The sequence below is a fragment of the Suncus etruscus genome, chromosome 6, assembly GCF_024139225.1.
Source record: "Suncus etruscus isolate mSunEtr1 chromosome 6, mSunEtr1.pri.cur, whole genome shotgun sequence".
Lineage (NCBI taxonomy): Eukaryota > Metazoa > Chordata > Mammalia > Eulipotyphla > Soricidae > Suncus > Suncus etruscus.
The window spans coordinates 119101693-119116434 of NC_064853.1; the positions used below are offsets into that span (position 1 = coordinate 119101693).

Here is a 14742-nt window from a genome sequence, read left to right on the forward strand (position 1 = left end):
TCAGAAAAAATCATGGCAATTGACCTGAAGTTAATGAAATAACTGCCTAGTGTCTGCCTCGTGTTTGGTACTTATATTTTGGGGGTGGCCTTTGCAAGGATATTGCCAGAAGGTTCTCTGTATGTTAAGATAAAATGCTAATAAACAAAAATATTATGGTAGATTAACAATATATATTCAGTTACAATGATAACTGATCAGTAAGGAACAAGAAGGAGGTGGGTTTTTTGTTTTTAAGGTTTGGCCAAATGAATTTTGACATTCTGGAATAAAATATAACGTTGTAGCTTAACTTCTAAATTGTTCAAGTTGAACTAATTAAAAGTTTAAAGAAAAAAGTATTAATATTTTCTTTAAAAAAGAATTTATAGTACTGTAACTAAAATTAATTAAGTTTCTCTAAATTGCTGGAGTAGCCACTAGCCATTCTTTTATTTCATTTTTTCTTGTTCTTTTCACCACACTCGGTAGTGCTCCAGGATTTTTGCGCTGCACTCGGATATCACTCCTGGCAGTGCTCAGAGGTCCCTATGGGGTTCCAGGGATAGAATCTGGGTCTGCTGTGTGCAAGGCAAGTACCCTACCTATCACACCTTCATTTCTTATTCCTTCCTTAATGAAGGAAGTACTAGCATTTGGAGGGAACCCACCAAATGTGCTTAGGATTTTACTCCTGTTGGCCTTAGTGAGCCATAGGTGATATAGGGTTTCGAATCCTGGTCAGGCCCTGCAAGGTAAGTGTCCTACCCATTTCTGGCCCCAGGAAGTTCTAATATTGTTACCAATCACCCTGAAGAAATAACCCTGAAGAAATAATAGTGCTATCTTTTCACTCAACAAGCTTCTAACAGTATATCTTGTGGTTTATATCATGCTCCATTTTGGTTTGTGCATCTCAAATTTAGTTATTAAGGTTGGACTTTGGTAATGCACTCGGTTTCATTTCTGTTATTCATAAATTTTGGCAAGAGTTCTCACATAAGGGTCTTGAAAATGGGGGCGGGGAGGGAATCCAGCGGGACCCAAGAAAATCATTAGGCTTTAAAAAAATCTAATTTTTATCTTTTGGGGATTCACTTGCCTGTTCTCAGGGCTTACTCCTGACTCTGTGCTCAGGGGTCACTCCTAGTGGGATTCAGGGAACACCTGGATTGGCTGTATGCCCGTTTTTGTTCAGTTTCAGAACTCAGCCTCCCGTAACCTCATATAACATAACCTCCTACAACCTTACATAGATAGCATTTGGCCTTTTTCCTTTGCTTTGCAGCATCCCTCATTCTTTGTCTCTATTCAGACCTACAGATTGGAGTAGATTCCACCTATTCTGCACCCATAGCCTTGGAGGCCTCCTTGAGCAATCCATAGGGTTACTCTTGGCTCTGAGCTCAGGAATCGCTCCTGGTGGTACTCAGTGGTGGTGGTGGTGGGGGACCGTGTGAGATACTGGGGATCAAACAGATCAGCCAAATGCAAGGAAAATGCTCTCCCCATCGTACTATTGCTCTGGGACTCGGGTCTGAGGCAGGCAGCGGAAAGGGAAGGATCTTGTCTGCCTCCCACTGGCTCCCACTCAGTGAGTAGGGCTGCTGTCTGGAGACCAGCTCCCCACATGCAGCTGGTTCTTTGAGAGCTGATGTGTGAGGGTTAGCTGGGGAGATAGGGAGATCATGCAGCCCTCTGCTTGGTGCGATGGGATGGGGGGGAGGAACACCTGCTGCCCACGGGGACTTCATTGCTTGCCTGTAGCATGTTGCCCATATGGATCCCTGAGGTCACTTCATATTTCTTTGTTTGTTTTTTGGGGCCACACGTTTGATGCTCAGGGGTTACTCCTGACTAAGCGCTCAGAAATTGCCCCTGGCTTGGGGGGACCATATGGGACGCCGGGGTATTGAACCGCGGTCCTTCCTTGGCTAGCGCTTGCAAAGCAGACACCTTACCTCTAGCGCCACCTCGCCGGCCCCGACTTCCTATTTCTAAATGACCAAACGGCTCCACTGTGCATGACTCTTGACTTTCTGGTCCACAATGACAGAATAGATCAGCTCAAAACCTGAGCGATAGCACAGTAGGTCAGGCACTTACCAGGTTCGATCCCCAACACCCCATATGACTGAAACAGGAATAAGCCCTGAGCACTGCTGACTCTGTCCCTCAAACAAACCAAACCAACTACAAAAAAGGAAATCAACTCATATAATTTTTTTTTGTTTGTTTATGGGTCACACCCGGCAGCACTCAGGGGTTACTCCTCCTGGCTTTACGCTCAGAAATTGCTCCTGGCAGGCTCAGGGGACTATATGGGATGCCGGGATTTGAACCACCGACCTTCTGCATGCAAGGCAAACACCTTACCTCCATGTCATCTCTCTGGCCATCTCATATAATTTTTTAAATAATATTTTAGATGTCTTCCTCCCTCCCTCCCTCCCTCCCTCCCTCCCTCCCTCCCTTCCTTCCTTCCTTCCTTCCTTCCTTCCTTCCTTCCTTCCTTCCTTCCTTCCTTCCTTCCTTCCTCTTCCCTTCCTCCCTCCATTCCCCCTCCCTCCCTGCCTCCCCTCCCTCCCTCCCCTCCCTCCTCCCTCCCTCTCTCCCCTCCCTCCCTCCCCTCCCTTCTCCCTCCCTCTCTCCCCTCCCTCCCTCCCTCCCTCCCTCCCTCCCTCCCTTCCTTCCTTCCTTCCTTCCTTCCTTCCTTCCTTCCTTCCTTCCTTCCTTCCTTCCTTCCTTCCTTCCTTCCTTCCTTCTTCCTTCCGAGACAGGACAGCAAGGAGGACAGTTGCCATGTATGTGTTTGACCCATGTATCCCCTAGCATCCCATAGGCCATGCGTAATCCTCGAGAGCTAGGAGTTAGCCCTGAGTACTGCCAGGTGTGGTCCCAAATAACCCCCATCACCCCTTTCCAAGTTCTCCTTTGTCCATCCCTTTGAGTTGTTGGGGACTGTGACTTGTTTGAGGTTATTTTGCTATACTTTCTGCCTTAGTTCAGCCTTTCACCTAAAGGCTACGTGCAGTCTTGCTGTAAGTTCTTGGGCCAAAGAGAAAGGAATGTGCAGCTGCAAGAGATAATTAATTTTAGCCCGGAGGAGAGCAACACTACCCGGTACCATTATCAGAGACAGGGCCTCACTCCTTAAGACTACATTCCGGAGTCAACGAGGCTGTTATCAATAAGTGTATGTTACATTGTCTGTTCAACATCATTGAGGCAAGCACATCTTCCACCACCTCCTGATAGTTAAGCAGTTAGGAATGCAGCTAGAAGGTCACAAGATGTTTCCATGGATACTGCAAGAAGTATTGCCCACTTGCCTTATTTGGAATAATGAAGTAATTTTCATGCCAAAAGAATGATTGACATTGCCTTTTGCCTGCCTCCTTCACCTTCCCTATATAAGAAGGTGCTGGACTTTAATAAACGCCTTTGAACAGAGTTTATGTCTTGGGCCATTTATTATTAACCTCTCTCAGATTTTTTACAGGTGTGGTTGAACTTCTGCTCTACAAAATAAAGGTGCGGTTGTCCCAGAGCCTCCCCAGCCGATCCCCGCTGGCCGGGCCCCTCCGGGGGGCTTCAGGACCCCGCATTTTGGCGCCCAACGTGGGGCAGAAGACCACCACCACACTCGAACGACTCTGGCCGGCGAATCCGGAGCTCTTTCATAAATCGCTGGGAAACCCCATCCGGGTAAGCGTAGAAACGAGTTAGCCTTGATCAAAAATTTAAACTGCAGTTTTTCCAGTCGTTCTGACCGCCGCCCCTGATTGGCTTTTGGGGCTTCACCCATAGGATCCGCTACCATGGGTGCCGCATTGAGTACTGAGCTTAAATTCATTCGAGATATACAGTCTGAATTGAAACGCAGACATATAGAGGTTACAAAAAAAGATATTTGTAATTTTTTAATGTTTGTTCATGATGTTTGCCAGAAATCTAGTGTTCCCGGGCTCCCTCTCGCTCTGACTCTGTCTCTCAGTTTCCTTCCTCTTCTGACCCTTCATCTTTACTTCTGCCGCTGCACCCTCTGTGCAAAATCCTAAACAGCCCTTCACTTCCCTAGCCTCAGCTCCGTCCCTGTTCCACCAAAACCTTTACTCCCCTCACCACCCTCCCCTCCTTAGCCAGCAATTGCAACAATACAAAGCCTTTAATTGGAAAAGCCTCAAAGAGCCATTTCAAGCCGTAACCTCCTATGGCCCCCAAGCCCCTTACACGCTCTCCTGCTTAGAATCTAAAAGCTGAACTCTTTGTCTCTTGAGAAGTTAACTTTTTTTTCCATTGCAAAGCCCTTGCAAATAGGCAGGAATCCTGATCTCTAAGCTCTTATAGCTGGCCTCGCCTCTTTTCATACCTTAAAGGTACAGCACACACTTTCCAGGTCCCAGCTTGCCAACATGGCTCTTGCTGCCCTCTATGCCTGGGAGTCGCTCCCCAGAGCCAGCATTCCAGCAGCTCCCCCACACCGGCAACAAACTGTTGCTGCTTTCTCCCTCACCCCCCCCCCCCTTTTCTGACTTGAGTTCCCAACTCACCACAATTACATCCATGGTCTCTCACCTCTCTAACAAACTTGATAATGCTCTTAGCTCAAAAACCAGCGCTACCTTTCCTGTCTTTCTCCCTAATGGAGAAAGTCTTCCCCTGCCTGCTCAGCAGCCTCCACCGCGGCTCCCTTCTCAAACGCACCCAAAAAAAAAAAATTCTAAATGCCCAACACGCTCAGTCCCTAACCATGGCAGATTCCCTCCTCTCACCGCTCCCCCTCTTAAAGCTATAGATATGAAACTACTTGGCCAAATTGAAAATCTTAAACAAATCTTAAGCCTTCAAAAACAGGCTGCTTCTCTTAATTCACAAGTTTCTGCCCTTCAGGCTTTCCCCCGCCCTCCTAAATCTATAGTTGTCTGTCCTCTGCCCACTGAATTCCACGGCCAGGCCCCCCATCTTGAGAATTCAGAGGGACAAACTAATAAAAGTGAGGCTGAGTGCCATAAAACAGAAACTGCTGCAGTGCCTACAAAAAATTCTAAGGGCACAGTGAGCAGGATAATTACAAAGTATCAGCTGCTAAGCCATAAAACCTTGCGATATCTACACTTTGCTGTTAAAACTTCTGAGCCTAATGTACCTTTTACTCAGTACATTTTGCTCAAACCAGTCCTCAGCCTCCTTCAGCCTCTTTCCTGCCAGCCTTGGGAAACAGCCAGCTCAGGCCCTGCCACTCCCACTTTAAGCCTTCCAATTCACCTTGAAATACCCAATCTTTGTTATTCAAAAGAAATCTGAAAAGTGGCATCTCTTGCATATTCTCAAATCAATTAATAAAACCATGATCCCCATGGTGCTTTTGCAACCCAGACTCCCCTCTTCGGTTGCCATTCCCTCTAATTCCAATAAATTAGTAATTAATCTTAAAAGATTGCTTTTTTTTTTCTCTATATCATTACACCCTGCGGACTGTAAAGAATTTGCCTCTAGCCTTCCTGCTGTTAACTGTGCTGGCCCCTTCCCGAGTTATCAGTGGAAGACTCTGTTTCACCTTGTCAGCCCTACACTTTGTCAGATATGTGTTATTAGGTTTAGTGCATTAAGTGGTGTAAAGTAATTATTAAAACATTGAAAATTAGGAAACTTTTTAAATTCAGGTCTGTAAGAGTTAAAAAAAATTCTCTACGGAGAAAAAGCAACAGGAAGATAAGAGCAATAAACTTTTTTTTTTCATGCCTCTCAGAAAATTTTACAGCAAGGTCATAATTCTGTCACTTTACAGATAACAAAATATTAGTAAAAGAAAAACTTCTTTGTGTTTTAAAATCCAAACGAACACAAAAGTGTTAAATTTAAGTCTTATATTTCTATTAAAAGTTTTATTTTAATTTTTAAAGTATTTACAAAATTATGTGAAAAATAATGTGGTTAGCCTTTTTAAACAATATAGTTAATTTAATGCACAGTAAACACCTAGGTGTGCTTTATAGTACCCTTAGTTTTAACTTTGTGCTACAGCAATGGTTGTTCTTTATTTCTGCATTGAAAGAACTATTATTTTAAGTGCATTCAAAATATCAGCACATTATATAAATCTGTATATTTGTGTCGCAGTGAAAAAATAATATTAATAAAAATATATTATATATAATATTATAAGTAATATTATAAAAGTAACTAAACTTTATAAGCAAATTAACTAGTATTAAATACAATTTTGGTCTTAAGTTCTAGGTGTGTAAATGCATCAGATGTCTTTAACTATATTTTATAATAATCTAAACATTTTGTTAATTTGGTATATAATATTTTTTACAAATTATTCACTTAAAGTCTTCATAGTAAAAAACAGTTGTTTGTTTTTTAAAATCAGTTTTTTATACCTTTAATAATCATAGTTCATGCTCTTGTGTTTAATCATAAAAATTTTAACACTTTATTGCAGCTGTCTTACTGTTCTACTGCAAAACCAATTTAAAAAAAAAACCTATTCATTTACAGCAAATGATTTCATACTTCAGAGTGAAGACTCCTTCTACAGTGCTCATTAACCATTTTACTTAATGTTTTAAACTTCAAATTAAAATTGTTTTAAAAATGTTTTGTGTTAAATCTAAACCTTAAAATTTATTTTCAGCAAAGTTCCACTCCATCTACATTAAGTACTTCTCAAAACTAAAAAAGTTTTTCTACAAAAATTTTTTTTCTTCTCACAAACATGCTAGCTAAATATTTAAAAGCGCTTGTCAATTTTTTATAAATAAGTCTTAAATCAATCCTTTTGTCTGTTTATGTGTCTGTTGTGATGAATGAAAGTGGCCACAAGTGTAAAATGTTGTGTTTAGTGTTGTTTTGTTTTGTCTGTTTATTTGTTATCTCTACATTTTATAATAATACAATTTTTAAAGCCTTATCCATTTTTCAAATTTCAATTAATTTTTTCAACCTGGTTCAGTCTGGTCAGTTCACAAACTGGCATCTTGCAACTAAAAATCATGTGTTAAAAATTATGTATTAAGCTAGCTTTGTCCTTCTAAAAACATGGCGGAGGGTGTAGGGGATGGCAAACCCCAGATTTCTCAATGGCCATCGGGGATAACTTTTCCCTGGAGAATTTCTGGACTTTGCAGTCACCCGGCTTTCCTGTTATGTGTAAGTTCAAGCCTATAGAATATGTATTTATGGCTAAAAAAATAGCATCCAGCTTTAACATAATAACTAAAAGTTTAAGAAAGATCCTTTATATTGTTTAAAAAAATTTTTTTTAATTGGCAATTGTTAATTATAAATTTTCTTTTATGCCAAAGTCTAACAGAAGTCAAATAACATTCCCGTGGTATTCAAAAATAACTAGTGTAATGTAAATTGCTAATGTTTTCTGCCTGTAAACCCAAGCCAGAGGACTAAGTAAATTCTTAATTTTTATATGAAGTAACCATTTTGCCTCCTGCCAAGCTGTTTTCTTATAAACCTCCTGCTAGCCGCCATTCCTGCAAACCTGTTTCTAACTGACTCCACCTTTGACAATGCTGAATTGGGCACTCTGCCTAACTGCCTTGGATGCCCACCATTGCCACCAACAACCTCCATTGCAAACAAGTCACGGTCGTGGAACTTTGCTTGCTCAAACCATATATGTGCCCGCCTGTTCAACAATCAAACATTTGCAATCAAACCATTATTGTTAACAACTCTTCCATCTTCATTGAAGCCCCCAACTCCACTTATTTTGTTTGTTCCACTAGATTTTCTCCCCATATTGTTACTAAGATGTTTCTTGCTTATCATAATTATTATGTTTTAGCTTTGTTAAGGCCTACATTAACCATCAAACCTGTAAGTCCAGTTTCCGCCTCGAACCTCATCCTGCAAATGGTCAATGCCTCTGCCCAGGCGCTCTCCAACACCAGCTATGAACACTGTTAAATCTGCTATTCACCGGTTTCGCCATTTTATGAAAGCATCACAACGTTTGAACCTCCTATCTACACCAATGACTCTGAACTTCTTCTCTGGGAAGTTCAGCCTCAGCGTCATTAACTCACTGTTGGGCAGGTTGTGAGCTACGGACTCTGCCTTCTGGCCCATCCTCCTCCTCTCAAGTTATTTTAAATCTTATAAATGCCTCTGCTCTAGCCCTCACTACTGGTGCTGGCATAAAAATTTACTCCCTTGTTTCCACTCAGTCCAATTTTCGCATTCCCACTCAGGCTGTAAAACAAAACATTAATGAAATCAAACATAGCTTACAATTTCTCACTGATACTGTTAGTTCCCTTGCAGATGTTGTGCTTCGAAATCGTCGTGGTTTAGATCTCGCCCTTATAAAGGAAGGGGGAGTCTGTGTGGCCCTTAAAGAACTATGCTGTGTATTTAAAGACAAAACTGGATTAGTTAGGGATAGTGTTCTACGTATTGGTAACGGTATGAAGGAGTTCCAGAAACGTTTTGACCAAGAACAAGGTTGGTAACAGGGTTGGTTTTTCTCTTCTCCTTGGATACATACATTACTGTCCACTATTTTGGACCCTCTTATTAGCCTCATGCTGCTCCTTTCCTTTGACCCATGGGCTTTCCGCAAACTTACTGCCCTTGTTAAAAACCAGGTAGATGAGACGGCAAAACCTCTGTTCAAGTTCACTACCAACATCTAACCCCACGTGACTCCTGTGAAAACTTGGCTATTGTCACCAAGCCGCCCTTCCAGCCACTAAGTTTTCAGGAGATAGAGCGCATAGCTAACAAACGGAGCTCGCTCCGGTACTTGTGCTCTCGGCTGTGGAGATACCTACGACGGGATTAGCAAGGTCCCAGTTAGGACACGGCCCTAAAAGGCTACAACGCATAATTCGAATCTCTGTGCACACCCACGGCGCTTGTAGCCATCTTTTAAATGCGGCTTTGGCCGTGTCCAACCTGGTTAAACCTTGTAGCCTAAGACACGGTTCTTCCACCCGCTCACAACTTTCCTTCTTTTATTAGAAGAGAAAGGGGGAGATGTTGGGGACTGTGACTTGTTTGAGGTTATTTTGCTATACTTTCTGCCTTAGTTCAGCCTTTCACCTAAAGGCTACGTGCAGTCTTGCTGTAAGTTCTTGGGCCAAAGAGAAAGGAATGTGCAGCTGCAAGAGATAATAATTTTAGCCCGGAGGAGAGCAACACTACCCGGTACCATTATCAGAGACAGGGCCTCACTCCTTAAGACTACATTCCGGAGTCAACGAGGCTGTTATCAATAAGTGTATGTTACATTGTCTGTTCAACATCATTGAGGCAAGCACATCTTCCACCACCTCCTGATAGTTAAGCAGTTAGGAATGCAGCTAGAAGGTCACAAGATGTTTCCATGGATACTGCAAGAAGTATTGCCCACTTGCCTTATTTGGAATAATGAAGTAATTTTCATGCCAAAAGAATGATTGACATTGCCTTTTGCCTGCCTCCTTCACCTTCCCTATATAAGAAGGTGCTGGACTTTAATAAACGCCTTTGAACAGAGTTTATGTCTTGGGCCATTTATTATTAACCTCTCTCAGATTTTTTACAGGTGTGGTTGAACTTCTGCTCTACAAAATAAAGGTGCGGTTGTCCCAGAGCCTCCCCAGCCGATCCCCGCTGGCCGGGCCCCTCCGGGGGGCTTCAGGACCCCGCATTGAGTCACATTGGTGGCCTTTAAATATAAAACCAGACAAGGAGACTATGTGGAGAGGGCGATTGTTCTACGTGCGACTAAGCCGGTGTCAAACCCCAGGACTCCATGTGGTCCCCTGAGCACAGTCAGTAGCGATCCCTGGACACAAAGCCATAGAGACCTGAGCTAGGGTGCCCAAACCCTCTCCCTCCACCCCACAAAAAGAACACAAGCCAAAAACCTGCAGGACTGACTCCAAAGACAGACTAGGGAGCCTTAGAGGGGCAGGCCCCAGTCCCTACATCACCTCTGAGAGACCTGCCTGTTATGCAAATATTCGACAGGACAAACCTTTATACAAATAAGCCCAGGCTCCGACTTGGAGCATGCAATTTCTTTTCTTTTCTTTTTTTCCTCACATCCAGGGGTTCTTCCTGGCGCTACGCTCAGAAATCGCTCCTGGTGGGCTCAGGGGACCAACCACCGTCTTTCTGCATGCAAGGCAAACGCCCTACCTACATGCCACCTCTCCAGTCTCTGGCATGCAGTTTCTGTTGGAGGCCAGGGAGAACTCATGTGCACTGTGAATGTGTGTTATGTGTAGGCGAGAGAACCTCCATTCCCTTTTTAAAAAATCATTTATTTTTATTATTATTATACATTGGCTATAATCAGGGCTCTGGATCTACACTAAGGAATCACTCCTGGGCAGTGCTTAGGGGCCCTGTGGGATGCAGGGCATCGAACCCAAGTCAGCTCTGTCCAAGGCAAGTGCTTCATTGGCTGTACTATCTTTTCGGCAACCCTACCTTCCCTTTTTGTTTGTTTTTGGGCCATATTGGCAGTGCTCAGGGCTAACTCCTGACTCTGAGCTCAGGGATCACTGCTAGCAGTTTAGGGGCTCATAAATGGTTCCAGGGGCCAAACCTGGGTACTATTGCTCTGGCCCCACTGTCACTCCATTCTATTTACTCTGTTCTTGCCTCTGAGTCAATGAGGCCCAATTCAAAATATACATTTTCTTGTTTGTTTTTGGTTCGGGGTCACACCTGTCAGCACTGAGGGAACTGGTTCCTGGTTCTGTGTTCAGGAGTGACTAGGGCGGTGTTCAGGGGAACTCTCTGGGGATATGTACCCAGGATATGAACCAGGGTCACAGAATGTCCTATCTCTCCGGCCTTGCATATTTTGGGTCTGCTTATTGTTAGGAATTGCTTGTACCTGTCAAAGACAAAGGGTTTGGCTTGGGGAGGGGGTAGAGATAGAGGGAGGGGGTAGAGGGAGGGAGGGAGGGAGGGAGAGAGAGAGAGAGAGAGAGAGAGAGAGAGAGAGAGAGAGAGAGAGAGAGAGAGAGAGAGAGAGAGAGAGAGAGAGAGAGAGAGAGAGAATACAGGCTTCACATGCAGGAGACCCAGGTTTCATTCCTAGTGCATTAGGCTCTCCCAAACACTGCTGGGACTGACCATCATATTCCCAGCACAGAGTCTAGAGAAGTTCCAGATCAGGTAGCATACCCAGTGTGCACCCCCAATACAAAAAAGTAAAATAAAATTAACCACAAACATAACAACCTCCCCAAATTCTCTCAAAAATAAAAACAAATAAAAAGATGAACAGTTGTGTTTGTACTTTCGTGGGGTACGGATGTGTTTTGGCATTTAACTATCACTGTGGAAAATCCCATCTGGCACTCACCAAAAGTCCCCAAGTGACCTCACATCTCTTTTATGTCTAGAAAAGCAGCTCAGCCCTGGTGGCTCTTCATGGTACTGGAGTGTCTGCTATGCAGAGCCCTACCCCCGCCCCCCAGGGATTGGTGGGTAGCTGGTTACAGTGGGCTCAGGCAGTAGAATTTACAAAATGTACTTTGAGGAATTGGGGTGAACAGGGGGCGGGGAGGTTGCAGAAATTCTGCTCTTGTCTCAATGCAAGTGCCTTTTCATTAAAAAAAATTTGCGGGACCATATCTGGTTGTGCTTAGGGCTTACTCCTGGCTCTGCACTCAAGGAACACTCCATATGGGATGCCAGGTTGGCTGCATGCCAGGCAAGCACCCTACCCACTATCCTACCTGGCTACACAAGAACCTCCTTCATGCCCCAACCTGCATTTCCCCTCTAGATCCTGCTCCCCTAAGCTGCCATTCACACTCATGACAATGACTTTACAATTCACTTACTTGCTCCTGGTTAAAACAAACAAACAACCAAAACAACCCATTACTTTATTTAAACAGTGTAACCTTTCCTCCACCGTTGTTGTCCCCCGTTTCCAACTCACCCCCAAATCTGCCCACTTGGTAGGCATGAAATAATTTGCTTTATATTGCTTGTTACAGCTAAGTGGTGATGGAATTATGGAAAGAAAAAATTCTTCAGCAAAATGAAGTTTGTAAATTTGTTATATTTCACAACGGGGTCTTTAAGTCAAAGTCTGAAGGTTGACTAAACTGATGCTAGTTGATCATTTTGTGCTATTGGCTTTGTTTGTTGCACTTAACTGGCTTTTATGCTACTTTGACATGTAATTTGGTATGTTCCCTCTGAGGTGTCAGTATGGAAAAAATATGGAGGTATTATGTAGTCACATATGTAGCTACCTACTCCAGGAGTTGCAGGATCTGTAGCTGACATAACAGCAGCTGTAGGATGTGTTTGTGGCAACCAGAGCTTCCGGAAGTGTGGAAGGGTCGGGGGGAAGCTGTCTGCATTCAATCTGAGGAGACTCCACCGTTTTTAGCTTCCAAACTTGCATACCTAGAGCTTTTGTCAGGTGCCTCTGCAGAGATCGGTGGTATAGTGGTGAAGTCGGGTGACTGGTGTGGTGACAATTGTGGGTTGTGGGTGCATTTGCTGAAGCTTTGGCAGGTCTGAGACTTGGCCCACTTCTCTTCCTGAGAGTGCCCCAATTTTCATCTGTGAGGCTGGCTGCTGTACCCATGATTTTTCATAGCTTGGTTTACATCTTTTTTAAACATATTTTTCTCTATTTTATATATTTATTATTATTATTATTTTTTGACCACATGCAAGACAAACGCCCTACTAGTTGTACTGTTGTTCCAGCTCCTCCAGATATCTTCTTATTTTTTAATAATATCTCTATTTAGACACCATGATTACAAATATGTTTGTAGTTGGGTTTCATTCATAAAAATTACACCCCCTTCAGCAGTGCAACCTTCCCACCACCAATGTCCCCTCCCCATTTCCATCCTCCCCTACCCCCTGCCTGTATTCGGGAAGGGCATTCTATTTCTCTCACTCACTACTATTGCCCTGAGAGTTGTTGGTGTAGTTATTTCTCTAACTACACTCACCACTCTTTGTGGTAAGCTTCATACTGTTAGCTGGTAACTTCCAGCCCTCATCTCTATTGTCTCTGGGTATTGTAATGCCACCTTTTCTTTTTTTCTTAAATCCCACAGATGAGTCAGACTATTCTGTTCTATCTCTCTCCCTCTGACTCATTTCACTCAGTATAATAGGTTTCATGTTCATCCATGTATAGAAAAATTTCATGACTTCATTTTTCCTGACAGCTACATAGTATTCTATTGTGTATATGTACCACAGTTTCTTGGGCCACTCATCTGTTGTTGGGCAGTTGGGTTGTTTCCAGATTCTGGCTATTGTAAATAGAGAGCTGCAAGGAACATATGCATGCAGAGGGCATTTTTGTATTATATTTTGTGTTCCTACAGTATATCTCTAGAAGTGGAATAGCTGGATCACAAAGGAGCTCAATTTCCAGGTTTTTTTTTTTTTTTTGAGGTATCTCCAGATTGTTTTCCATGAAGGCTGGACTAGATGGCATCCCCACCAGTAATGAATAAGAGTTCTCTTCTTTTCACATCCCCACCAGCACTGATAGTTCTTGTTCGTTGTGATGTATGCCAGTCTCTGTGGCATGAGATGGTACCTCATAGTTGTTTTGATTTGCATCTCCCTGATGATTAGTGATGTGGAGTGCTTTTTCATGTGCCTTTTGGCCATTTGTATTTCTTCTTTGAAGAAGTGTCTGTTCATTTTTTCCCCCATTTTTGATGGGGTTTACATCTGAGAATAAAATGGATCTATATAGCTGGCAGTGGTTATGGGGTGTGCCTTGCATTTGATTTTTTTTTGTGGCGGGTCCTCAAGTAATGCTTAGGCAGCACTTTTGCTCCAGCTTAGCAATGCTGGATACACAGGGCTATACCCTGTGGGGCTCACAGAGACCACTGTGTGGTGCTGGGGATTAAATTTGGAGTCCCATAATGCAAGGCTGTGCCCCTGACCTGAAAATTCCCTTTCTGACCCTTATTTTGATTATTTATTTAGTTTTAGGACCAAACTTGTCAGTGCTAGGGGTTATTTCTAGCTTTACATTCAGGAATTACTCCTGATGGGCTGGGGCGGGGGGCTATAGGATGCTGGGAATAGGTTAGTTAGCCCTGTGCAAGGCAAACACTCTCCCTGCTGTCTTATGCTTCTGGCTCCAATTGCCCTTATTTTTAGGGTCAGACTCAACATCTTTGGTTTTCCGAGTGCCTCTTCCTGCTCCCCAGTGGATTCTTGTGCCAGGCTTGTCTCCTGAATCCCTGGTAGGGCACCCAGTTCAGGATGTAAGGCAAGGCTTGGTGAAGCAACTTCCCTCCTACAAGGGAACCACCCAGTGCACATCGTCTCCTGAGCACAGCGCCTCCTGGTGGTCACCTGGGGGCTCTGCTCTGCTCTGCTCCTGCATTCTCCCTCCTCCATTCTGGACAGAAATGATTGCAGTCGCAGGGTGTTTGCCTTGCAAACCGCCGACCCAGGACAGACGCGGGTTCGATCACCGGCATCCCATATGGTCTCCCGAGCCTGCTAGGAGCGATTTTTGAATGCAAAGCCAGGAGTAATCCCTGAGCGCCGCTGGGTGTGGACCCCCAAAAAGGAAAAAGAAATGATGATTGCGTGTAGCACCAGCTGGGATCCTTTTGTATCTCCACCGAGTCCATGCTTTTTGCTCTATTTTTAGCCTTTAAAATTATTTTTTCTTTTTTTCCCGCTGTCATCTTTCCTGGAGATTGCCCATGATTAAAATATGTTTATCCACGGGCCAGAGAGGAAAGAACTCGTTCTTGATTGCAATTACCCAGG

The 14742-nt window shown here is 43.6% G+C and overlaps 1 protein-coding gene and 1 non-coding gene across 2 annotated transcripts in view; both read left to right on the forward strand.

Moving 5' to 3' along the window:
- KIAA1191 (KIAA1191 ortholog) overlaps positions 1 to 14742 on the forward strand; it is a 508491-nt gene that overhangs the window by 413280 nt on the left and 80469 nt on the right. The gene's annotated exons all lie outside the window — the stretch shown is intronic.
- Positions 5947 to 6076, forward strand: LOC126012500 (small nucleolar RNA SNORA22). The gene has a single exon (XR_007496961.1). It is a non-coding gene; the product is annotated as a small nucleolar RNA SNORA22 (small nucleolar RNA).